Genomic DNA, 26,211 nt, shown 5'->3' with positions numbered 1-26,211 from the left:
AGCTGATTTTGTAAAGAGCCATATCAGGGACACCTATGATTCTTATACAGAGATATATACAGATGGTTCCAAGGACCCCGACACAGGCCGAACAGGAGCATCCATGGTGGTCAGAGGTGCTGGTGTCAGCTTCTTCTGGAGGTTGACTGATGAGCTGTCTGTCTACTCCACAGAAACAGTAGCCATAGTCAAGGCATTGGAGTGGGTAGAAGAGACAAGGCCAGAAAGGGCAGTTATCTGCTCAGACTCAGCAGCAGCCATAAATAGCATACAGTCATCCAGGTCATGCAGAATGGACCTGCTGTATGAAGTGTATCTACATCTGTACCAGTTGGAAAGAATGGGAGTGGTGGTTAAATTTTTATGGGTGCCAGCGCATGTTGGGGTGTGGGGGAATGAACGGGCGGATAGGCTGGCAAAAAAAGCCTTAAGAAGACCAGAGCCTGAGATTTCTGTACATCTGGGAAGAGGAGAGTTGAAGGTTATCATTCAGAGGGCAGTAGTAAAGCAGTGGCAGGCCATATGGGATCAGGAAAGAAAAGGGAGGCACCTATATAGCATACAAAGGCAGGTGGGGAAAGGGGCCAGAGTGGGTGGTAGCAGGAGGGATGAGGTGGTAATGGCCAGACTGAGAATTGGCCACACTCTTCTAAATGATACTCAGTTTAGGATGGGAAGAAGGGCATCAGGGAACTGCTTCTGGTGTGTGGATGAAGCAGAAACCATTAAACATGTACTATTTGAATGTCCTGAGTACCAAAATGAGAGAGATCAATGGGTAACAGAGCTACAAAGTGATGGAGATACTGGCACTGAGTTAAACCTGGTAGCAGTGATGAGAATAGAGCCACAGAACACCCTAATGAAATACCTCAAAACAACAGGGCTTTATGCCCGAATTTAGGATATAACAACAGATATCCTCTGTTCCAGTAGGTGGCAGCATGCGCCATTGACGCGTAACCTGCCAAAAAAAACCAAAGAAGAAGAAGAAGAAGACCTGCTAGAAGCTACTCGCTGACTACACTTCATTCGTCTTGCTACTGAGTGGTGTCGTCGCTACTGTGCCTTCAAGGACTCCGACCAGAAGTTGCTGTGACTCTTCATATTACCTCCAAAGTAAGTTGTGTTTGCTTAATGTTAACACTAAAGGTATTGTTCGATGTTTAACGGCGTTCTTTGTATCTTAAATGAGTCTGATAATAGCTAACACGGCTGGCTTTCGTTAACTTTCGAGCTAACGCAAACGACCTCGTTAACCAGGCTACTAACCTCTAGACCTGTACTTTGTGAGGTACAGGTACAGTGACTTTTAGTCGACGTATATGTTGTCCAAAAGCAAAGACTACGAATTGTTTTCAACAATTGGTTGGGTAATAGCATAGCCGACTCAAAGTCTGCTATTTGGAAACTGTTAGGAGCTAGCAGCTAACATTGCCTGCTACGTTACCTGAGGTAACTTTAATCTTGTTTGACAGCTAGCTGCTAACGTTAACTGTCTGTCTAGCTATTATCTACTTTAACTAAACATCTCTATTGTGTGCCATCCATTATCATCACTTTTATTCGATGTATGAATTGTAAAAAACAACGTCTATGAATTATGTCCGACGTCGGGTAGTACTCGTGAATTCAGACATTTGATGATAGTGGAACATGGCTACACCAGACACGGCAGCACATCGAACATTCTAAAAAAAAATACACCAGTATTTTGCATTTGACTAATGTACCGGAGGCTGCAAGAAAACAAGTTAGTTTATTGCTAGTTTATTTATGCTAAAAACACTACGTCAACGCCAATGGGGTCGAAGTTCCACTAATTTGAACTTGAACTAGGACGTACATGACTAGGCCAGTGTAGCAGGGTTGGTTATGCTTCTCTGAATTTCCCCACTTTCCCCTGCATATTCTGCGCAGGTTTGTAGTTTTCCCACGCCTCTGGGGTACAGTAGGTAGTAGGGGGGTGTGGCTTGGGTGTGGCTTGGGTGTGGCAGAAGTTGGTTCCCGCGCTGGAGACCCCTTTAAGGTTCCATGTAGCCCCCCTCCTCTGCCTCTATTTCAACTATCCTGAGGCAGAGGTATGTGTCTTATTGAAGTGTGCTTTGTCTTCTGTTTTATGATTTCTTTTTGTCATGCATCTAGTGTGATAACTAGCATAATGTCTTGTGCACTATACATGAGACACGAGATGACATGCATTTTCATGTGTTCCGACCGTGCACACTTTAAATATGACGTTTAAATGTTTCTTTCGCTGCAGCCGGTTAGCGGGCTGCAGGTGTATTAGGCTGGTTAGCGTGCTGCTAGCTGAGACATGTGGTGTTTTAACGAGTGGTTTACCTGATCTGTTTGGCAGGAGCTGTGATGCGCCTTGCTCGCTCCATGCCTGATTTATGCTTTCTTTTCCGACATCTCAGGTATGCCATGTATTGTATTATTGTTGAAAACATTTTGTGATGTAAACTGTACACTGTAAACTGTGCGACTGTAATTGTTTGTCGTGCGCCTCTATTTCAACTATCCTGAGGCAGAGGAGCTGTGATGCGCCTTGCTCGCTCCATGCCTGATTTATGCTTTCTTTTCCGACATCTCAGAGCAATAAAAATTAAAGCAACAAAAGTTCCAGTTGGTTGTGGCGTCCGTCCATTAACACACAACGCAGAGTGATCGAGGGAGGGGAGAGACGACCTCTGTTACACTGGTGCCGTTTGACCCGTCGTCAGTTCAGCTGTAGCCGAACACCGGGGTTGCTGCATTTCGAAGTGACGTCTCGACCGGACCGGACCTGTTGCTGCTGTCTGTCTGCTGTCGCCGGCTGCTAATACATCTATCATCAACGTCAGCGTCGTATGACGTGTATCTTTTGCATGGACTCTGACTTACTCTGAACACATTTTCGGGAGGTTTTTGCCTGTGTGAATTTGAGGGGAGGTCTTGCAAATGAGCATTGTGTACTGTATATGTATATAGCCTTTCTTTGTACTTTTCTTGTCGATTTGTCCTTTTCTCTGCATTTTGACTTGATTAACCATGGATTTCACTGGTAATAGTCATGGGTACTTTAGCGTTGGGAGGGGGAGGGGCATTCTAACATGTAGTACTCCAGGTAGCCCTGGCTTAGCTGGCGGTGTGGCTACTAGAGGTGGAGTTACGTTCTCTACTCCTGCATATCAGGATTTGCCACCGCTGGAGTTCACTGAGCCTGATATCCCAGTTAAGCTGACCAGTGGGCAAGTTAGAGAAATCAGTGCTAATATTAGCCAGTCTTTGAGTGCAAACCTTTTGAGTAATGTTTGTCTAGGTTCACCTGCTCTCTCTGCAGGCCATTCCCTGGGGGGTGGTACTCTTATTGATGCGTCAAAGTTGAATCTCGTCCTTCAGCGTGAGAGGAAGGAGCCGCCTTTCTTCAGAGGTGATGGTAGTGATAAACACTCTCTGTGTGAGTGGGAGGGGTTAATGAGGACGTATCTGAGTAGGGGTGGCTACACGGGGAGGGATCGTGTGGAGGAGCTCCTTGGCAGACTGATGGGCCGCGCCAGGGACGTGATTCGGATCTGGCTCCGTAATAACATGCAGGTGTCTGATGCAGGTAATGTGGATGCTGTCTTTTGCATCCTCAGACAACATTTTGACAGTGCTGTGCATTCAGGTATGCCTCTAGCTGATTTCTACTCCACTGTATCGTATGTCAATGAGCAACCTCTTGACTACTGGATCAGATTAAATAAGGCAGCTGAAGTAGCAGAACAGTCTTTGGGGAATGACAGCAGGGCGTTGCGGCTGCAGACTGTAGAAGTCGCTGCTATGTTCATTAGGCATTGCCCTGATAGGGACTTGTCCATGATGTTTTTAAGTAAGCCTCAGAATGAGTGGACTGCCTGTGAGGTTCAGACACGCCTTGATGAGTATGTAAGAAACCACAAGGTACAGAGGGGTCATGTATCACAGCACACTGCTGCTGCTGTCACACCTGTAGCTGAGGCTGTGAATTGCAGTGTGTCGCCTGGTGAGTCTTCAGTGGGGGTGGGCAAGCCAGATAGCGCAGCTGCGGAAGGTACCACTTTGGACCGGTTGTTGGGCATGCTGGAGAGGACGCTAGTGTGCAATTCTCAAGCTGTCCGGCGTAACCAGCCTAAGCAAGGTGAGAGGCGCAGTGTCAAATGTGACGTGTGTGAGAGTCCTGACCACTCTACTCAGTCACACTGTCGGTTGCATAGGTTGTGCTTTTTGTGTTTCAGTCCTGAGCATGTGCGTTCTCACTGTCAAGGTAGGTCACAGAGTGTGAGACGTGTGGTGGATTCTGCTGTAGTGGGGACTGCGCAGAAGCCGAGGCCGTCTCAGGGAAACTAAAGAGCCTCCATTCAGAGGAGGGCAGTGGCGGGCATCTGAGTTTACCCTCCGGTTTGAATAATGATATTGAGTCTGTGTATTCGTATTTTTGTGAGACATTGCCAAAGTCAAGTAAGGTGGTCATGCAAAACACCATGAGGACTGCGCAGAGTGACAGTCTGTTTTACACCTCTGTATTAGTGCAGGGCAAAGTCGAGTTAAAGGGGATGTTGGATACTGGGTCAATGGCGACCACGCTTAGTGCAGACGTTGTGCCACGTCTGAGGGAAGCTGGTGTGTTGCCAGGTGAGTGTCCGGCCCCTGTTGATATTGTTCTGGTTGGCTGTGGAGGTAAGCAGACGAGTCCTCTGGGCGTGTGTGATATGTCCATTGAGATGTATGGTTTCAGTTTTGTGGTCCCTGTGTTGATTGTTGAGGGGCAGGTGGACCCGTTGATTGTTGGCACGAACGTCTTAAAGCCATTAATCAGACAGTTTAAGTCCAGTGATGCTTTCTGGCGTGTTGTGAGCCAGCCTGATGTTGTAGGTCAGGAGAATAATAGTCAATTTCTACGTCTTTTGTCCAGTCTGGAGAGATGGAGAGGTGGGTCTGTCCCAGATAAAGTGGGGACTCTGAGGCTGAAGAGCGCAGTCACGCTCCAGCCTATGACTGAGCATCTTGTGTGGGGGAGGTTACCGCCTAAGACATGCATCTCTGTTGGCAGCACGGTTGTTGTGGAGCCCAGCACTTCGCGCTGTATTAATAGACAGATGCTAGTTGGACGGGTTGTCTCTCCCATGTGGGGAGACGGGTGGCTTCCTGTCAAGATTGTTAATCCGACATCGGAGGCAGTAACCCTGCGCCGGAATGCAAAAGTAGCTGACGTGTATCCAGCCATTGCATTAGAGGATTTTGATCAGCATTTAGTTTCGCAGCACGTGGCTAAGGTGGACTCGGGCAGTTCTCATGGCAGCTTATCTGTCAGGAGTGATTCTGGCAACTGTGTGGGCAATGATGACTGCACGCTGCAAAGTCTTGGACTGGGTGCTATACCCATTGATGGTTGTCAGGTTTCTTCTCAGTGGAAGGATAAGTTAGTGGAGCTGATAGCAGAGTTTGAGTCTGTCTTTTCTCGACATCACCTTGACTGTGGTGAAGCGCGTGAGTTTTCTCACAGGATTAGGTTGACTGATGACCGGCCATTTAGATTGCCTTACCGTAGATTGTCCCCGGCGCATTATCAGAAGTTGAAGGAGACTTTGGATGAAATGGAGGAGAAGGAAATCATTAGGAAATCTAGTAGTGAGTACGCTTCTCCATTAGTGCTGGTGTGGAAGAAGAATGGAGACCTGCGGTTGTGCACTGACTTTAGGTGGCTTAATGCCCGCACAGTCAAGGATGCCCACCCGCTTCCACACCAAGCAGATGTTCTGGCTGCTCTGGGTGGTAATGTATTTTTCTCCACCATGGATCTGACATCTGGCTATTACAATGTGCCGTTACATGAGGATGATAAGAAATATACAGCCTTTTCGTCTCCATTAGGATTGCACGAGTATAACAGGCTCCCTCAGGGCCTTTGTAATAGCCCAGCTACCTTCATGAGGATGATGCTTTCTATCTTTGGTGATCAGAATTTCTTAAGTCTCCTCTGCTATTTGGATGATGTGCTTGTGTTTGGGAAATCTGAGGCAGAAAGTTTGCAGCGCTTGCGCGTGGTGTTTGAGCGTTTGAAAGAGCACAACCTGAAGCTGTCTCCAGCTAAGTGCAACTTTCTCAGGAGGTCTGTGAAATTTCTGGGTCATATCATCTCACAGGAGGGTGTAGCTAGCGATCCAGATAAAGTTGAGGCTATTGTGAATGTTTCGCAGTCAGACCTGATGGAGGCTGATGGCGTCACGCCATCAGCGAGTAAGATCCGCTCTTTTCTTGGTATGGTGGTTTATTACCAGCATTTTATTGAAAACTGCTCGGTGCTTGCGAGGCCATTGTTTGCTCTTACGGGTGGGTCTAAGCGGCCGCGCAGAGGCAAGGGTGTCAGGCCCGTGCAGAAGAGAAAGCTCTGCCCTCAGGACTGGTCCCCTGAGTGTGCAGGGGCTTTTCAGAACCTCAAATCTGCACTGGTGAATAGTGTGCCTTTAGCTCACCCAGACTTCGCAAAGCCTTTCCTATTGTCTGTTGATGCATCCACTAGTGGGCTTGGAGCTGTTCTGTCTCAAGTGCAGCCCGGTGAGGACAAAGCTCGGCCCATTGCTTTTGCGAGTAAGTCATTGAACCATGCTCAGTCTAAGTATCCTGCTCATAGGCTTGAGTTCTTTGCTATGAAGTGGGCCATCTGTGATAAATTTAGTCACTGGTTGCGGGGTCACAGGTTCACTGTGTGGACCGACAATAACCCCCTTAAATATGTCTTGACTAAGCCAAAACTGGACGCCTGTGAGCAGCGTTGGGTGGCGAGGTTGGCCCCTTTTGACTTTGACATTCTATACATTCCAGGCCCTAAGAATGTGGTGGCGGATGCTCTGAGCAGAGAGCCTTTTGTGAGGTCTAGGGTCATGCATCGCCTGACCAGAACATCATACATTGAACTGCTTAAAGAAGCGGAGAATTTACAGGTAGATTCGGTTCAAGATATGTTTCGTCTGTCATCTGAACTTTCAGAGGCGAGAGAGCAGCGGGCAGCCTCCGATGCTGATGGCGTGTGTGTTGGGGCCACACATGTCGTTCGGGATGAGACTGAGAACTCACAGGCAGTGGACGGGCAGGCACCCTCCGTGGCTGGCGGCGTGTGTGTTGGGGCCACACATGTCGTCCAGGATGGGATGGGAGGCTGGGTCTCGCGTGAAGAGGTCTCTGCTGTGTTGCAGTCCTCTCGTCACTGGGAGGATGGTGCTAAACTTAGGGCTATCTCTCATGTTCAGCAGCTAAAGGCGATGTCTATGACTGGTCAGAATCCTTTGCCTGTTCTTAGTCATGATGAACTGCATGACAAGCAGTGCCAGGACTCCACCATCAACAGGGTTAGGTTCTTTGTTGACAGGGGGCGTCGCCCATCCCGGCGGGAAAGGGTGCATGAGTCCCAGGAGACACTTAAGACATTGAGACAGTGGGGTAAGCTCTCCATGCGTTTAGGTGTACTGTACAGGGTATCGAAGAACCCTGTGTCTAAAAAGAATACCTTTCAGTATGTGGTACCTGAAGCGCTGAGGCTCATGGTTCTGAAAGGGGTTCATGATGAGGCAGGGCATCAGGGCCAGCAGCGTACTCTGTGGCTGGCCAGACAGAGGTTTTACTGGGATACACTTGAAAGGGACGTCAGGGATTATGTTCACAGGTGCAAAAGGTGTGTGGTTAGCAAGGCTCCGGAACCTGAGGCTAGGGCCCCTCTGGTTTCCATTGCTACCTCAGCTCCTTTAGAATTAGTCTCCATTGATTTTTGGTCTGCAGAAGATTCTCACAACAAGTCCATTGATGTTCTAGTGGTCACCGACCACTTCACTAAGCTGGCGTGTGCATATCCCTGCCCTAATCAGTCTGCTAAGTCTGTAGCTCGGGTTTTGTGGAATAATTTCTTCTGTGTGTATGGTTTTCCTGCGTGCATTCACTCTGATCAGGGGGCTAATTTTGAGAGCTCATTAATCGCGGAGCTGCTTCTGTTAGCTGGGGTGGAGAAATCTCACACCACTCCGTATCACCCCATGGGGAATGGTCAGGCAGAGAGGATGAACCGCACCCTGGGAAGTATGATTAGAGCCCTACCACCCAGGTCAAAGGTCAAGTGGCCTCAGCTACTCAACAGTCTCACCTTTGCCTACAACTGCACTGTCCACGAGACCACAGGGTTCCCTCCTTTCTTTTTAATGTATGGCCGCACCCCTAGGTTACCTGTTGACTTAATGTTTGAAAGTGTGCTGCTGGACGGGGATGCAGTGGACATTGACACCTATGTTTCATCCTTGGGGAGGGACCTACGGGAGGCCATGGCCGTAGCTCAGTCTAATGCTGAGAAGCAGCAACGCAGGCAGTCTGAGCTATATAATAGGAGAGCTAAAGGGCAACCGGTCACTGTGGGCGACAGGGTACTGCTGGCCAACAAAGGAGAGCGGGGAAAGAGGAAACTGGCAGATAGGTGGGAGGGGACAATTTACACTGTTTCGTCTGTGAATACCACCACACACACCTTTAAAATTAGGAGTCCAGCAGGCAATGTGAAAACTGTACACAGAAACCTGATCATGCCAGTGAATTTCTTGCCGCTCCCCGAAGCTGATGAGGATGATGACCATCTGTCATGTTCTGGTGGCAGTCTTAGTGAGGCTGGCAACTCACAGTCCAGTGGGGATGAAACCACTGTTGACAGGACAGTTAGGTGGGTTGCTGGTCTGTCAGGTAGCTCTGGCACACACCGTAGTGACATAGGAGATTTTGGGTCAGTGACGGTAGAGGGAGGGGATGAAACGGTCCCAGACTCGGCTGGGGTAGGATCAGTGGGTACCTCGGTATCTTCAGCCGGTGGGAGCCCTCTGTGCACTGTGTCGGACAACGGTGTTGATTTTCTGTCGGTTGACCCCCACCCAACTGTTGATTCTCTGTCGGTTGACCCCCACCCAACTGTTGATTCTCTGTCGGTTGACCCCCACCCAACTGTTAATTCTTCTGTCCACACTGGTGTAACTGAGTCACGTGTCTCACCTCCTCGTCATAATGGTGGCCGGCGCACAAGGCGTGGCAGGCTAATTAAACCTGTGAATAGGCTCATACAGACTATGTCAGCTCAGTGGGTGCGGAGTCTTTTTAGAGGAGCTCACTAGAAATTATTCACATGTTTCCACTTTGATGTATATTGTGTACTTTTGATAAGTTTTCTTTTATAAAGAGTGTATTTTTTTTTTTTTAAGTCTCTCCCCTCCAAACGGAATTATTGCAGTCTATTGCATTGGACTGTGCTGCGGGTTATGGTGTATCCTTTGCTAATGGGGTGTATATGGCACCTTTTCTATGGTTGGGTTACCTTCCTAGTCCGTTACTGGACAGCTGTCATTGCTGATGGACCGGTGGTCCTAATAACGGGATGCACTACCTGCATTTTCTTTTCAATGGGTGCTGTTTTCTTTTTATTTCTATATTGTGTTGATCTGGGGTGATGTGAACCTTTCTGATCTGTTTTCATTGGTTTATGGTGACAATTCAGTGAAGTCAGTGGGGGTGAGTGTAGCAGGGTTGGTTATGCTTCTCTGAATTTCCCCACTTTCCCCTGCATATTCTGCGCAGGTTTGTAGTTTTCCCACGCCTCTGGGGTACAGTAGGTAGTAGGGGGGTGTGGCTTGGGTGTGGCTTGGGTGTGGCAGAAGTTGGTTCCCGCGCTGGAGACCCCTTTAAGGTTCCATGTAGCCCCCCTCCTCTGCCTCTATTTCAACTATCCTGAGGCAGAGGTATGTGTCTTATTGAAGTGTGCTTTGTCTTCTGTTTTATGATTTCTTTTTGTCATGCATCTAGTGTGATAACTAGCATAATGTCTTGTGCACTATACATGAGACACGAGATGACATGCATTTTCATGTGTTCCGACCGTGCACACTTTAAATATGACGTTTAAATGTTTCTTTCGCTGCAGCCGGTTAGCGGGCTGCAGGTGTATTAGGCTGGTTAGCGTGCTGCTAGCTGAGACATGTGGTGTTTTAACGAGTGGTTTACCTGATCTGTTTGGCAGGAGCTGTGATGCGCCTTGCTCGCTCCATGCCTGATTTATGCTTTCTTTTCCGACATCTCAGGTATGCCATGTATTGTATTATTGTTGAAAACATTTTGTGATGTAAACTGTACACTGTAAACTGTGCGACTGTAATTGTTTGTCGTGCGCCTCTATTTCAACTATCCTGAGGCAGAGGAGCTGTGATGCGCCTTGCTCGCTCCATGCCTGATTTATGCTTTCTTTTCCGACATCTCAGAGCAATAAAAATTAAAGCAACAAAAGTTCCAGTTGGTTGTGGCGTCCGTCCATTAACACACAACGCAGAGTGATCGAGGGAGGGGAGAGACGACCTCTGTTACACCAGCATGTAAGGTAGGCAAGATGTTGCCAACATAGACACCTTCATAAGGCACACGGGCAATGGACAACGGGATGATAAAACATAAAAAAAAAAGAAAAAATAGACTTGTTGACTTGTAATTTAAAAATGTCTAGCCTATCAACCTACTAGCACAATTTGTTTCTGATTCTGATGTTACAGCAAACAAACTTATTTCTAAGCTTGGCCCGAGTACAAGTCATGCTATTGATACTACTTGATCACACAGATGAGAAGTTAGGTAATTGTGTTGCATTGTAAAGTTATAGTAGTGGTCACAATTTCACACATTTTTCTTTATTCACAACAGAAAACAATAGTCTTTCTAAAGACTCAATCACCATCCTCCATCACCACCTCCACTTGTGGTGTGGCAGTTTTTGCCAAAGAAAAATAATCTCAAGACTCATTCTGTCTTTTGCGGTGCTGCAGACTTTTCAGGTATGTCATTTTAATTATTTTTTACAGCTAGATTAGCCATGCTGCTTGCTTACATTTTTTGCTTACACAAACATGTAAATTATAATTGCCTTAAGAAAAATAGCTACCTCACCAATTTGGTATAGATCTACTGTAACCTATGGAGGCAATGTGACTGACAGAACTAGCTAGCTAGTTAAACTAGTTGACTCACAGGTTTCTTGTCTTGATGTCAGAATGGCCAGCCCTCCATATTCTTAAGTGCCTACCACATCGGCATTGACAACTACAAATGTGTCCGACCTAAAAGATGATGGCAGACAATGTAATCTACAGCTGCCTACACAATCTGCTCCTGATGTGCATTAATGTACAGCTGTGCTGGATTTTGGATTAGTTTTCTTCGCTCACTTCACTTAATTCATGCTACATCATTATTACTATTGCTGAAATTGATAGAAACGATAATGCTTTTTCACTGTGGAGCAAGCAATGCAGCAATGTTGCCGTGTACCTTATTTTTGGAAGTGTGTAACGTGTGTGTGTTCTTTTTTGTTTCCCTTTTAGGCTTGTTCCAGACCAGCTCTGCCAGAGTGGTGTCTCTGTCACGTGTGACACTGTGCCTGTCTGTCTGCACACCCTGCACTGCACTCATATACAACAGAACCCACTAACGCCTACCTGCAAACATATCTACGACAAGAACCGAACACTTCCTGAGAACATATTTGACTGCACATACTCTACTCTGTACATACTCTACTCTGTGCCATTTTCAGACTAAATATTCCTTTGAAACTAACTGAATACTCCTTTGAGACTTGAATACTTTGAGATTTGATTACTCCTTTGAGACTTGAATACTTATTTGAGACTTGAATACTTTGAGATTTGAATACTTTAAGATTTGATTACTGCTTTGAGACTTGAATACTTTGAGATTTGAATACTTATTTGAGACTTGAATACTTTGAGATTTGATTACTCTTTTCAGACTTGAATACTCATTTGAAACTGAATACTGTGAATACTACTTTGAATTATACTGACACTCTGAATCCCACTGTGAACCAGCAGCATCCTGTAACATACAGTACCTGCAAACATATTTCAGACAGTAATTTACCACTTTCTGAGAGCACATACTCTGAACTATATAAAGATTCTGAAACATACTAAGAATTACCTGTGAACTATTCGGATAGAGAACTATTACTGTGAACTTTACAAACCTCAACCATTTATATATTTGAATAATATCTGTCAAAAGTTGTCTTTGCTGTTGCATACCTACTTTTACATCTGAGCTGTGCTGCAAGGCTGAACTTGGGGTGTGTGAGGACTTCAACTTGAGGGCTCCCTCTCATTCTTCATCGGTGTCATCAAGTGCTCCCTCTACCTAACAGTTCCAGTGCCATATTTCATAATTTAATCAATAATTAAACTAAAGTAAATATTTTGTGTAAAGTTTGAAAGCACATACTCTGAACTAAATTAAGATTCTGGACCATAACGATAACTACCTGTGAACTATTCAGAACTACAGTATTACTGTGAAATATATAACCTGTCTAATATATATATATATATATATATATTAGTTCAATACTATCTGTCAAAGTTGTCTTTGCTGTATATCCACTTTTACACCTGAGCTGTGCTGCAAGACTGAAGTTCTGCATATGACTGATAATCTTAAGGGCAATTCATTTTTGGACCTACTAATCATTGTAATAAACCACTGAAATAAATACTAGCCTAGTGTTTTGATATTGAGTTTATTAACACTTTATCTCATCTGTCTTTACATACTACAATTAAGTTGACCTGTGAGTGGAACAGTGAGTACATCTGCTAGTGTGTAATCAGTGAAATACCAATAATTTGTACAACCAATATTAGATTTAACTAGACTTGACCAATAGACTTTCTGAAGCTTATAACATTTTGAAACATGGGAAGAAAAGGTCGCCGCTCAGAGGCTCAAAAGAGACGTTGGCGTAAGTTGGACCTTTCTGAAGTTGAAACACATCAGTCTTCATTAGACCAGAGTGACTTGAATGACAGAGAACATGTAAATGAGGTAACTAGTGCTTCCCACATTAACATGGAGCAGAGAACCATCACGTGTGTTCAAGCAACTCATTACCAAGGTGATGTAAGATATGGGAACAACAGTAACAAGCAGTGCACCTGCAATTCCCTGGTATTTCTTGCTACTCTTCACTACCGAACAGAGCTGAACAGTGATGATCTTGACTACGTTTTGCAAAAAGGTAACTTGATGTACAGTGAAGTACAGGAAGGGTTGAGCATGAGAGGCAATGATGCACATGACCACTTGGCTCTTGATGAATTACCTGATAGTGTTGAGATCTATGGACAGATGTATCATATTGAGAAATGCCTGTCACGGTATGGTAATCTAAAGCAAAATGGACCTGATGGTGTGGACTTCATACAGCTATCTGAAAGACTGCTTTGTTTGTCAAATGATGTAACGTTTGCACTGCTAACTTTAGGTTGCTTAACAATAGCTTTGTTCAGATTTGATGATAAATATGGACTTTTTGATCCACACTCAAGAACACCATATGGATTTCCAGCAAACAATGGCACTGCTGTAATGTTGACCTTTGTCAACTTGAATGACATGATTGATCATTTGCTTGCATTCTGGACCATCCTTGAATCACATGATGAATGGGTCTATGAGTTAATGCCAGTGTTATTTACATCTGAGTGTAATAATGAACAAGAAAGCCAAACTGACAATGTGCAACCTTCTCAGACTGCAGAGTTCCACGTTCCAGCCATTTCTGTGAATTCACTTCCTAAATGTAATAAGGATCGTAGGCGCCGAAAAACTGGCAAAGCACAAAATGACATGTCCTTATGTGAGAACAACAGAATCAGACAGCGGAAATATTACGAACAGAATAGAATGAAAAAATTGGAATATGAACGAAAGAGGTATGCAAACAGCATTCAACACAATAAAAAATCGTACCTCAGAGATCGTTACATGCATGAACCTAACTATAAGTTAAAAAAACAGTTATACTACAACAGCTGGTACTCCTGTAACCTAAGTTTTAGATCGAGAAAACAGGCTTACCAAAAGAAACGTTACTCAAGTGACATGAATTTCAGATCAAGGCAGCAGGCTTACATACAGAAACGTTATGCCCATGATATAAACTATCGTTCAAGACAGAAGTTGACCATGAAAAATCACTATGCAAATGATCCAACATACAGGCAGAAAAAAAGGGAAACCTACACTGACAGATACAGAAATGACCCCCTTTTCAAGCATTATCGTTATCTACAAAAAAAGAAAAATGCAGGTGTGGACCTAAATAACAGTTTCCAGAGAATGATTCTCAAAATGCGTTGTGCTTTACATATACGACGTAAGTACCATCATCTTACACGCCTGTCTGGACTTCAATCAGAGCAAGAGGTTGAACAACAGTCAACACAAACAGAAAACACACTTTTGCATGATGCCATCACATCTTTTCAAATGGATGTACAGAACGGGCCTACTTTTGTGTGTACAGTGTGTCACAGAGCTTTGTTTTATAACCAGGTAAAAGAGTGCAATCATGAATGTTATCGAAAGAATCGAGGCATGGTTGATCGATGCTTAACAGGCAAATATGTACATACATGCAGCGAGCAGTGCAGTGCACTTCAATCATGTTGTGCATCAGATGAAAAGACAGAGTGGATTTGTTACAGCTGTGATGAAAACTTAAAGATGGGGAAAATGCCGGCCATTGCTGTAAACAATATGTTAGAGCTATCACCAATTCCTCCAGAGCTCAGTAATCTTAATATACTTGAAAGACACATCATTGCACGGTACATACCATTTGCAAAAATAATCAGTCTTCCCAAAGGCCAGCAGAAATTAATACATGGTGGAGTTGTGTGTGTCCCTTCAGAGGTAGAATCAACAGTCAATGCTTTGCCTAGACCCAACAGCCAGTCACAACTTTTGAAAGTGAAGTTGAAAAGAAGAATGAACTACACAGGACATTACCAGTTCCAAACTGTAGACATGACCAAAGTATTGCGTGCCTTATCCAAACTGAAAGAGATGCATTCAGAGTACAAGGACATAACCATAACTAATGATACACAAGCGTTTGGGGATGGAATTAATGGCTTGGCAGATGAAAATGACATCAATGCAGCAGAGGAAGTTGATTTAATGGAGACTGATGCAGTGGACGAGTTTGACATTACTGACCCAGAACATTCAGAAACAAATAGTGCTGTCAATCACCCTAATAATGAAACACATGAGTTATATGATAACCAAGATTCACTTAACTCTGAGCAGGACACAAGTCAACAAAATGGTGGATGCTCTATAGATTCATGCTTACAGCCAGCTGATATTGCACAGGAAATAATCACATTTGGTGAAGGTATATTCACTGTGGCACCAGCAGAAGGAAACAGACCAGTGAGTTTTTTCAGAGTTCCCAAACTAGAGGCAATGGCTTTCCCTGTACAGTTCCCCACTGGAATGAACACTTTGGATGAAACACAAAGACCAATGAAATTATCACCAAGCAGATATTTCAATGCACGTCTCTTTTGTGTTGACAATCGATTTGCTCTCGACTCCAATTATATATTTTTTGCACAATTTATCACAGAAATGCATTTGGCAAAGTCTTCTATGTCTATTCAACTGCGTAAAGGAAAACCTATGACCAGAGATGGACGCAAAATAACTGCAAGATTGCTTCAAGACAAACATGAAGTGCAAAAACTGATACGGAACAAAGATGCCACACGATTCATGCAACCTTTGAGAGGTACTCCCGCATACTGGGAAAGAACACTCAGAGACCTCTTTGCAATGCTTCGTCAGCTGGGTACCCCAACATTCTTCTGTACATTTAGTGCTGCTGAAATGAGATGGCCAGAGGTCATAGAAACAATAAAGGCACAGCAAGGAGAGCAGGTTGACTTTTCTGAGCTTGACTGGGCATCAAAATGTGAGATCTTACGTAGCAACCCTGTCACCACCATGCGCATGTTTGACAAGCGTGTTGATGCACTTCTCAGACACCTACTTTTGTCACCAGCACAGCCCATTGGTGAGGTCATTGACTACTTTTTTCGAGTGGAGTATCAAGCTAGAGGTTCGCCTCATATACATATGTTGGTTTGGTGTAAGAACGCACCTGTATTTGAAGATGACCCAGATGAGAGAGTGTGTGAATTTGTGGACAAGTACATAACATGTCAGCTGCCTGACCCAAATACAGACCCTGAGCTTTTCAAAATAGTGACAGAGGTGCAAACCCACAGCAAAAGGCACTCAAAGTCTTGTAAGAAAGGAAATAAGCACTGTCGGTTTGGATTCCCGAAACAGCCTGTCGAGAGCACATTTATAACACGACCCATGCCAGTAGAGCTCATGGACGAATCTGACGATGAATCTGATCATGACCGCTCTCCCATGTCTCCTGAAGAAGCCAAAACTAAGCTGAGGCCTTTATGGGAATTGCTGAATAATTCCACAACATTGTTTGAAAGCATCCCACATCTACTTGCCCAATGCAACTTAAGCTATGAGGAATACCTAAACTGTGTCAGTTCATTAACAAAGTCCAGTGTGCTAGTGATGAAACGTCAACCAAAGGACTGCTGGATTAATGGCTATAATGAGCATTTGTTAAGGGCCTGGAATGCAAATATTGATATTCAGTTCATCCTGAACCCTTATTCCTGTCTGATGTACATCTTATCATACATTTCGAAAGCTGAACATGAGATGAGTGAGTATTTGAAAAGAGTTGTGTCTGACACGTCTCAATCCAATACCTCTGACACTGAGGAAATGAAACAAATCATGCAAGCATACTCCAAAAACAGAGAAGTTAGTGTTCAAGAGGCTGTTGCACGAGTCTGTAGCTTGAAACTGAAGTCTTGCTCTCGAAATGTGATATTTATACCCACTGATGACAATGCTTTAAAAATGAGTGTCCCATTAAGATACCTGAATAACAGAATTCCTGATTCAGAGAATGTTTGGATGTCCGGAATGCCAGATAAATACAAAAACAGACCAGATACACCAGAGTTTGCAACAATGTTTTTGGCAGAGTTTGCTTCCACTTACAGAGTTGTGTATGGAAGGCAGAAAGAAGGAAAAAAGGTTTTACCACTTCAAAATGAAATGGGCTTCATTCAAAAGCGAACAAGAGGAAAGCCTGCCATTATCAGATATGCCCGATTTTCTGAACAAAAGACTCCAGAGAAGTTCTATGGCACATTGCTCAAACTGTACCTCCCTTATCGTTCAGATTCACAACTGAAACCCACAGGATTTCCAACGTATGAGTCATTTTATACATCAGGCTATATATGTCTTCCTGGAAGAGACTATAATGAGAGAGTAGTTTCTGTTGTCAAGAAGAACAGGTCACAATATGAAAAGAACAGTGATGCAATAGAGAAAGCTATTGAGAACATAGAAGAAAATGGACCTATGGAGGATGCATGGACAACACTTGCACCTGAGACAGAGCTTCTTCGACTTGAGTGCATTTCTGAGCGTGAGGAAATGAATCCAGACGAAATAAATGAACGAGATGACATTCCTGAATACAGCTCAAGTACCACAAACAGAGGAAGTGCAGCACCAATGTTTGAGGCTCCTCAAATAGACCCCACTGTGGTCCGTAACATGTATCAAAATCTAAATCAAACGCAGGCATCTATATTCTATACAGTGCGTAAATGGTGCATGAGACGCGTATGTAGACAGAATGCCGATCAGTTCTTTTACTTTGTCACTGGTGGAGCTGGAACTGGTAAATCACACCTCATCAAATGCATTTACATAGAGGCATCAAAGATACTCCGCAAGTTACCTCGCATCACAGAGGAAAGAGACATGTCCATGCCCACTGTCCTTCTCACATCATTTACTGGCACAGCAGCTTACAATATATCTGGCAAGACACTGCATTCTGTACTGAAACTACCAAGAAGCCTTAAACCACCTTACCAGTGCCTTGGAAACCGTCTAGATGAAGTGAGAGCAACCTTATCCAATGTTGAAATAATTGTCATTGATGAAGTGTCCATGATATCAAAATCACTCTTTGCATATGTCAATTGGAGACTGCAAGAAATCAAAGGCAGCAAGAAACCTTTTGGCGGAGTCTCAATACTTGCCTGTGGCGATTTCAACCAGATAAGTCCCCCCGGTAAAGCCAAACCTCTCTGTGTGTTTGAGGATCATGTTCTTGATATCTGGAAAGATCGGTTCCAAGTAGTCACTCTCACAGAAATCATGCGCCAGAAAGATGATGTGCCATTTGCTGAGCTGCTCAACAGGATAAGAGTGAAACGCAAAGGAGAGGCATTATCTGAATCAGACAGAGCTCTACTTGCACAGGCCATATGTCAAGCTGATGACTGTCCCAAAGACATCCTGCATGTTTTTGCTACAAATAAAGAAGTAAACCAACACAATGCAAACACAATATCTGCTCTATACTCTGAACTGATCAACATTGATGCACATGACTATAAGAAAGATCTACGAACTGGTCGGATGGAAAGACAGAGTGCACCTTTTGAAGGACATAAAGGAGATTTACCAGACAGACTACAAGTTGCTGATGGTGCTCGTGTGATGTTAATAAGAAACATAGATGTGGAAGATGGACTGGTGAATGGTTCATTTGGAAAGATTGGAAAAATTGTTTATCATGACCAAAATGGCAGATCACTTGTAAAAATGCTTGGTGTTGAATTGGACAGTCCCAATGCAGGACAAAGACATCGCAATAAAGGACCAGAAGGACCGGACAATTTGGTGTACATTGAAAGAGTAGAGGAACCTCTTAGTAAAAAGGGTGTGGTTCGCCACCAATTTCCAATGACTCTAGCCTTTGGTTGTACCATACACAAATGTCAAGGCATGACGACAGTTTCTGCAGTGGTCTCGTTGCAGCGCATATTTGAACCTGGCATGGCATACGTTGCTCTCAGCAGAACGACTTCACTACATGGTCTACGCATAGTTGATTTTGATGAAAATAAAATATATGCCGATCCAGAAGTGACCGTTTCCGTGGACAGTATGCAAAAAGTTGACTTTAGAAACGCCATGCCCCTTCTTCACTGCCTCCCCACTCTGAGATCACCATCTTTAACACTGATCCATCACAACACTGAAGGACTGTCAGCCCATATTGATGACATTAAGAGACATCATGAATTGTGCCTCGCAGATATTTTGTGCTTTACTGAAACACACCTTTTTGGCACATTTGTCCCAGAAAATATCCATTTGGAGAACTATCGAATGTATAAGCGCAATAGACATGTGTCATACACTACTCTTTCACATTTTGCACAGAAAAATGGTGGGGGAGTTGCTATGTTTGTAAAAAGCCATCTTCAAGCCCATCACATGCCATACATACAGGGTGTGACTGATCTCGAATTCCTGGTTTTGAAATTTGCTGCTCCAGTTCCACTACTAATTGCAGTGATTTACAGACCACCGGATTACAACACGAACCTATTTTTGCCAAATCTCTGCCATTTATTGGAGTCTTTACATGTTATTGCTGATAGTCCAGTTATAGTCTGTGGGGATTTCAATGAGGACATGTTGACCAATGGAAGGAAGCCAATCTATGAGTTGTTCCAGTCTAAAGGATTCACAAATCTCATTACCACCTCGACCACTGAGAAAAACACATTGTTGGATAACATCTTCATCTCTGATCCTCAGCACTGTGCCCATTCAGGTGTTATACAGACATATTACAGTTATCATGATCCTGTGTTCTGTATTCTTAATTAATTTTTTGTTCATCAAATCTTTCGTACATCAAATCTTTTGTACATCATGTCATTTTACACATTTTACTCATTTTAAACCATTATATTAACTTACACATTTTACTAATTTAGAACCATTTTATCAATATTATAACAACTAGAAGCCATGAAATATGATGAATGTTTTATGACAAAAAACAAAATCAGGGTTCCCACTCTAAGTCAAATATAAAATTCCTTGACTTTTCCCCGACACAAAAAAACTGAATTTCTATAGACTTTATAATGAAAGGTACAATAGATCAACCAATGATATTGGTGTAATTGTGTGGCGTCCAATAATCTTTTACCTTTTTTTAAAGCCAACAAATGGACATTGAATAATTAAAAGTTGGGCCACTCATACAATAAAGTTGTCCTCCAAAGAGGGGGGGTTGGTGGTGGGTTTAAATTACAAAAAATGAAGTTGAACTGATTAATGAAATAGCCCTTATACTGCTTGTTTTCAATATCAAGATAAAGATCAAGAAAATTCTATTTAATGAAAGGTCAAAAACGTCAAACTCTACATCCAGAGGCTATTTGATTTGTATAGATGTGTGCTCTATGAACTGTCTCTAGCTTATTGTATTTGAGGCTAATGATTTTGGAGGAATCTAATCATCAAACCTTTTACATGCTGATTAATTTGAATTACATGCTGATAATTAAAATCAAATATTCCATGAATCAATTATATAAACAATCCATATGTTTTACTGATGCCATTTGATACCACATGAATGTTAGATGTTCAAACTAAATTGATCTCTCTCTCTCTCTTGCTTCCTCATTATGCATGAACTATATTATCAACTGGATCTCTTAGATTACATCTGAATTTCATATCTTTGCATTAAACTATCAGCCTATGAACAACTTTTAAACGATCTACTTTTAAAATATCAACATTCATTAAACTTCCTGCATCAACATCCATTAACCCTCTATACCCCAGTAGAATTCTACAACAATGCTCCAGATTCCTGGGAATTCCGAAAACAAAAAGGCAATTTGGGAAACATTTCAAATAAGCAAGAATAACTAAAAAGCTAATGAAAAGTGTCCATTGTAAGTTTCTTTCAGTTTAAAGATTAGAAATAGCTCTTTCAAATGATATGTGATCCATTAAGAATTATATATTCATATTTTCCATAGACGGGCACTGAACTTTATCAAAAGGATAATTTGTGACCAAACGAGTATTCAGTCCTCTTGTTAACTTGGATAAAATACTTTGGCAGTAAGTTATAATACAAACATGTACTGTAGACCTACATTTTAGTATTGTTGTGCATAACATATCAACATATCAGGTGATTGAGGGGTTCAGTTGTTCTGTTAGCAAAGCACAGAAATGCGGTTCAGAGATTTAACATTTTCATTTGTGTCGTGAATCAGTGTGAATGTTCACATATCATCAATAAATACAACACTATGATAGGAAGACAATGGTAATACAATGTATTGTTAGCTACTAGTGGTTGTAGAATAAGATTAGGATAATAAATATGGATCTTTTTACATGTAATATCAAAGTTATTAAAATCATATTGAAACACTGAAAAATGTGACATGTGACACAAATGTAAAAGTTACACTGTGCATAGTAATAATAATCATAATTATTTACAAATCAATAGTTTATATTTTATATTTGTGTAATAATAATGTTATAGGGTTAGAGATATGGATTCAAACCGATTGTGGGACATTCTGTCTGCAACGTACGATACTCAGAGACAGCTATCAGTGGTCCAGTGGTCCGCAAGACATGGCAAACGGTGGATGCCCATCAATATATTAAAACCGAAAAAGGCCCTCATCTCCTCCTCTGTCATATAGCAGAAGGATTACATTATGCATACATGTTTACTCAACAAGATTGGTCAGAAAAAAATACTCCAACAAGCTGCCACAAATGTCCAGGACATTGGTGACTATACATTTTGGGCCTGCTTGGACATCACACGGCTCAATGGTAGGAGAGACGAGTTTCAGACCAAAGTTCCTCTTCATTCAATTCATTGTCTCTCATCTGCACTACTCTTGGTCCTCCTCTTCTTGCTCCTGCTCACCCCCTTGCCCCTCCACCTCCTCTCCGCTGCTGACATCTCCCTCTCCCTCCTCTCTGTCGACCTCTCCATCTCCTCACTCTCACTGTCATCTCCCCAGTTTCCTATTCAACTGCCTCCTCCAGCTCTTCTCTCACTACCATCATCTCAAACTCTTCTTCCACCCCATTCATGTCCAACAAAAATAATTTCATTACCTATAAATCACTTTATGAGTAGCCTACATGACTATAAACTACTTGAACTTGAAACACCTAGGCCTACAACACTAACTACGTGTGGCGCTGAACATTATGTAAAATAGTCTGTGCAATTTGTTCAGTAAAAATCACATTATGGCCTATAGGCCTACTATAACAGACAACGTTACAGTTTCTCTCAGTCGCTTTGGTACATTTCTTGAATCATCCTTTATTTTGTACGGATAAGACAGTCAAATGGCTTAGTCCTGTTGTCAGTATAGCAGTGTACTCTGGAGGGATGTTCTGATGTAAAATAAGGCTAAAGTTTTGATGATAATTTTTGTAAATTGTAGGTTACACCTTAGTGTATGTGGGAGTTTGATTGCAAGAGACTGGACAAGATTCACTAACAAGATTAATTTACTGTTTTGTTTTACTGTAATTTGTTGACAGACCATGTCATTGCAATACAGAAAGGAAAAGACAGCACTGCATAGGCCTAATATAAAGGGAAAAAATGTGACCATAGGACAAACTCTTTAGGTGTGAAATGTGAAATGTGACCATAGGACAAACTCTTCAGGGAAAATTATACATGCAGTGCTGTAGGAATTACAATGCAGTCTTCCTACTCCTCCTGATATTCCTGTCTTTTAGGCCACAAATTCTCATATGACAACATGTTCAACCATTTTGCATGTAAAGACTTAGACTTCTGCTATGAACTGATGCCTAAATGTTGTGGGGGTGAGACTATTCAGCAGATAATTGTTCATAATGATTTGCATGGATGTACCAAAACATTTGCAACTTGCTAAAATAAATGAGAAACTGCTTTGATGTGCACAAGTGACACAATGATGTGAAGATTGAACAGGTAGTTTTGAGAATTTCAACTCTGATCTATGAAATGTAAGCGACTGAGAAAAACTGTATGAGTTGTTGTTTTCGTAGCCATCTATCCATCCATCTATCCATATCCACAATTATTATCTAGTCTCATTTGCCCGTGAGATCTCGTGACGTTACATGATGACAGATCCCCTGCTTCATTCACTGACAGTGATGCACGTAACAGGCAGCTTTAGTCAGCCAATATGACTACAATGTTTTTGACCGAAAAATATCACGTTTATCTGGGTACCCACCCGTTGTTCCAATAAAAGTTTAAATGTTTTAATAAAATCGCAGTTATCTCCAGACCGTCACTTGCATAAGTGAACTGTTTTGTGCTACTAGGCTGCAGCTCCAACTGGATTAGCCTACCTAAAGTTACAATTGACGTCGTCTAAACTTGGACAAATGGATGTAAACTCATTTCAAAATCGTTTATGCATACTAGAAGATATGATATAGTATAAAGAAATAAAGTCATTTGAGTCATCAACTACGACCTGGATGACAGCAAGCCATCGTAGTCTACTGCCCGAAAGGCTTCGTTCTGAAGTTAGCACAAATTAGCTATTGACTATCCTCGATGACAGACGGAAATTTAAGTTTGAGTATTTATTGAAAACGATAAATGTAACACTTACATCAGTGGCATTACCATCCAACATAGGAAGTTCATCTCCCAACACCTGTGAGCCATCGGTGCAGATCAGTAGGCTACGTTACAGTTTCTTCAAGGCTGAATAGTCGTTTCGGTGCAGGCAGGGCAGACATATCAATAAAGTCTCTAGCTGAGGTAATGATTTCAGTGGCTGGCTGGCTATAGAGCTCCCCAGTCCCGCCCACAGCCTAGTCCGGAAGTAAAAATCCAATACAATTTCTCCATTGACAATTGGAGAATAAGCCATAACATCGTAACCGTCCATGGTAGACTTAAAACCAGCTACGATGTGACTAAGCGATTATACCTGCTCATATAGATGTCAAAAGTTAATGGGGGCATCAACCTTGTTTTGAGAAAACAATGCTTTATTCACGATTTAACGAGAGAGTACTACACTACCCGACACCCTAACGTGTAAAACTGGTGAAAGCAGAGCCTTTGATTGGTAGAGATCGCCGTTGCCATGGCAATGCCAAACAAACTGTACTCAGCTTTTCCCGCGCCTATCGTCCAGCTTCGTCTCGCTGGAATTTCAAAACTTAAAATGGCTGCAGGGCTGATCAGGACCGATGTGTGGTCTTTCGAAAAATAACGGTTTTCTCATCTTGAAGGTTGAATTTACTCAATGGAAACGGTAGGAAGTAATCATCTTCTTTTCTCAGATTAATATGGAACCATGTTAAACTATCTTTAGGCTGCAAATGTTGGAAATGTGTGTACGTTTGCAAAGCATCCTGGGATTTGAGTTCTCTATCTCGGAATTTAAGATATGTACACAGTCTTGTACCTTTCGCTTTTTTTACATTTTCTGTTCATTTTTTCACTCGAAATGATAAGTTATATGCTTATGAGTCACATCGTAGCTGGTTAGCCTAAGGCATGGTCTAAAACTCTTTATATCCGAATTTTTCCAGAAGTCAATGGGAGAAATGAATGAGAATTTTACTTCCGGACAAGCACCTCTCTCGGAGGAGGGGCGGGACTGGGGAGCTCTATACTACCACGTTATAGCCTAGGCTATTAATTGCGGCGGGAAGCAGAGTAAAATGTAACAAATGATACTGCTGTTGTTTCAAAGAGTTATTGCTGTGACAAATGACTTTTACTAGGTAGATAGCCTATACGCTAGCCAGTGACTTCAGGCGAACCCCTGTTCCCTCCGTGGCAGACACTGACACAACTCAGAAAACGAAATTATCTCAAAATAGCTCAATACAAACATATAGTTATAATTATTAAAATATGTAGGCAAGGGTTCAAAGTATTATTTAGGAATGTAAATATATTTCAGAAACAACGAGATATCGTGTTTACAGCGATTATAACACTGCGGCCGGCCGCGGCCGTTACAGTAGAATTCTAACAGGCCGTCGGCGGCCGCTATGGGGTAAAGAGGGTTAAACTATCTATCATCATTCATTACACTTAATGTGTATCAACCATTCAACCATTCCAACTGTCAGTTATCATCAACTATACCTCCAGCCAACTATATTAAACTTCCACCTACTTAGCAACCAACATAGCAACCGTTGAAATAAAGCATCTATGTCAGTTTCCATAGCAACCAACATGATTTTTCTATACAACCACTATAGTAACCACCCTAGCAACAGCTTAGCAACTACCTCAAGTACCCTACCAACAGCCTATCAATTACCTTAAGTACCCTAGCAACAATCAACATGCATTAAACTATCTGTCAATCAACAATCATTAAATTGTCTTTTAAGCTATCCATATTCAACTTTTAACCTACTGATACACTATCAACTTTCATTAAATTATGCAACCACCATGTCTACCCTAGCAACACCTTAGTAACCATATCTACATTATCTTTTTCTACATTTTTGCATTTTCATGCACTGGTAATTCCTTGGAATTGCATTTCTAGTTACAGTGCATGGAAATGCACTGTATTGTTATTCCTAGGCTTTTTCTTTTTATTATTACAGTGCATGGAAATGCACTGTATTGTTATTCCTAGGCTTTTTCTTTTTATTATTTTTATTACAGTGCATGGAAATGCACTGTATTGATATTCCTTCGTTTTTTCTTTTTATTTTTATTTTTATTATTATTCTTCCAGGCCCTAATTTGACTCTAACAGCTTATCGTAGGAACTTGGTTCAAACTTTGTCACATAGGTCTTGCATCAAATTTTCAGTCTATTACTTTTCATACTTTTACGACTTTTACTTTTTGAGATACTAAATAAAAACTAAACTTAATTTTGCCATAGACTTAACATTGGCTTTGTGACATCATAATTAGCTTTGAAAGAAATAGAATGGAATCAACTTTGCCAGTGTTCTCTCACTGACTTCAGCAACTTCAATGGAACTTCTTCTCTGTGTGTCTCTCCATTGAACTGGATAGCTCACTTGTCATTCCCACTTTCTTTCACTTCTTTTTCTTCACTTCCTCTCACTTTCTCTATCACTCTCTCTATTTCTCCCAATTTCCATAACTTTTTAAAACTATATTTTAAAAACACTTTTTATAGCAAAGCAACCACTATAATTACTTAGTATCAACCTAGCAACCACTTCCATAATGACACCCTGGCAACCACCTTCGCAACCGATGTGGTTTCCCTAGCAACCAACGTGATTTCCCTAGCAACCAACCTAGTAACCACTCTTTATAGAATAGTAACCACTTTATTTAGCCTAGCAACACTATAGTAATCACTTTAA

At 42.3% G+C, this 26,211-nt stretch overlaps 2 long non-coding RNA genes across 3 annotated transcripts in view; one reads left to right on the top strand and one right to left on the bottom strand.

Annotated features, from left to right (window-relative positions):
• The window catches only part of LOC134068954 (uncharacterized), a 48,089-nt gene extending 24,460 nt beyond the window's left edge, over positions 1-23,629 (bottom strand). The window contains exon 1 of the long non-coding RNA XR_009936743.1: positions 23,490-23,629. This is a non-coding gene — a long non-coding RNA (uncharacterized LOC134068954). The remainder of the gene's footprint in view (positions 1-23,489) is intronic.
• On the top strand, positions 1,033-12,290 carry LOC134069052 (uncharacterized). 2 transcript variants are annotated; one of them, XR_009936760.1, is made up of 3 exons: positions 1,033-1,119; positions 10,714-10,844; positions 11,391-12,290. It is a non-coding gene; the product is annotated as an uncharacterized LOC134069052 (long non-coding RNA). The 2 variants fall into 2 exon arrangements; XR_009936759.1 differs by lacking the exon at positions 1,033-1,119 and having other exon boundaries at positions 10,485-10,844.
• Positions 23,630-26,211: the final 2,582 nt, after the last annotated feature.

Source organism: Sardina pilchardus, chromosome 21 (assembly GCF_963854185.1).
Source record: "Sardina pilchardus chromosome 21, fSarPil1.1, whole genome shotgun sequence".
In the NCBI taxonomy this organism is placed as follows: domain Eukaryota; kingdom Metazoa; phylum Chordata; class Actinopteri; order Clupeiformes; family Clupeidae; genus Sardina; species Sardina pilchardus.
This window is presented reverse-complemented; position numbering and strand designations above follow the sequence as displayed.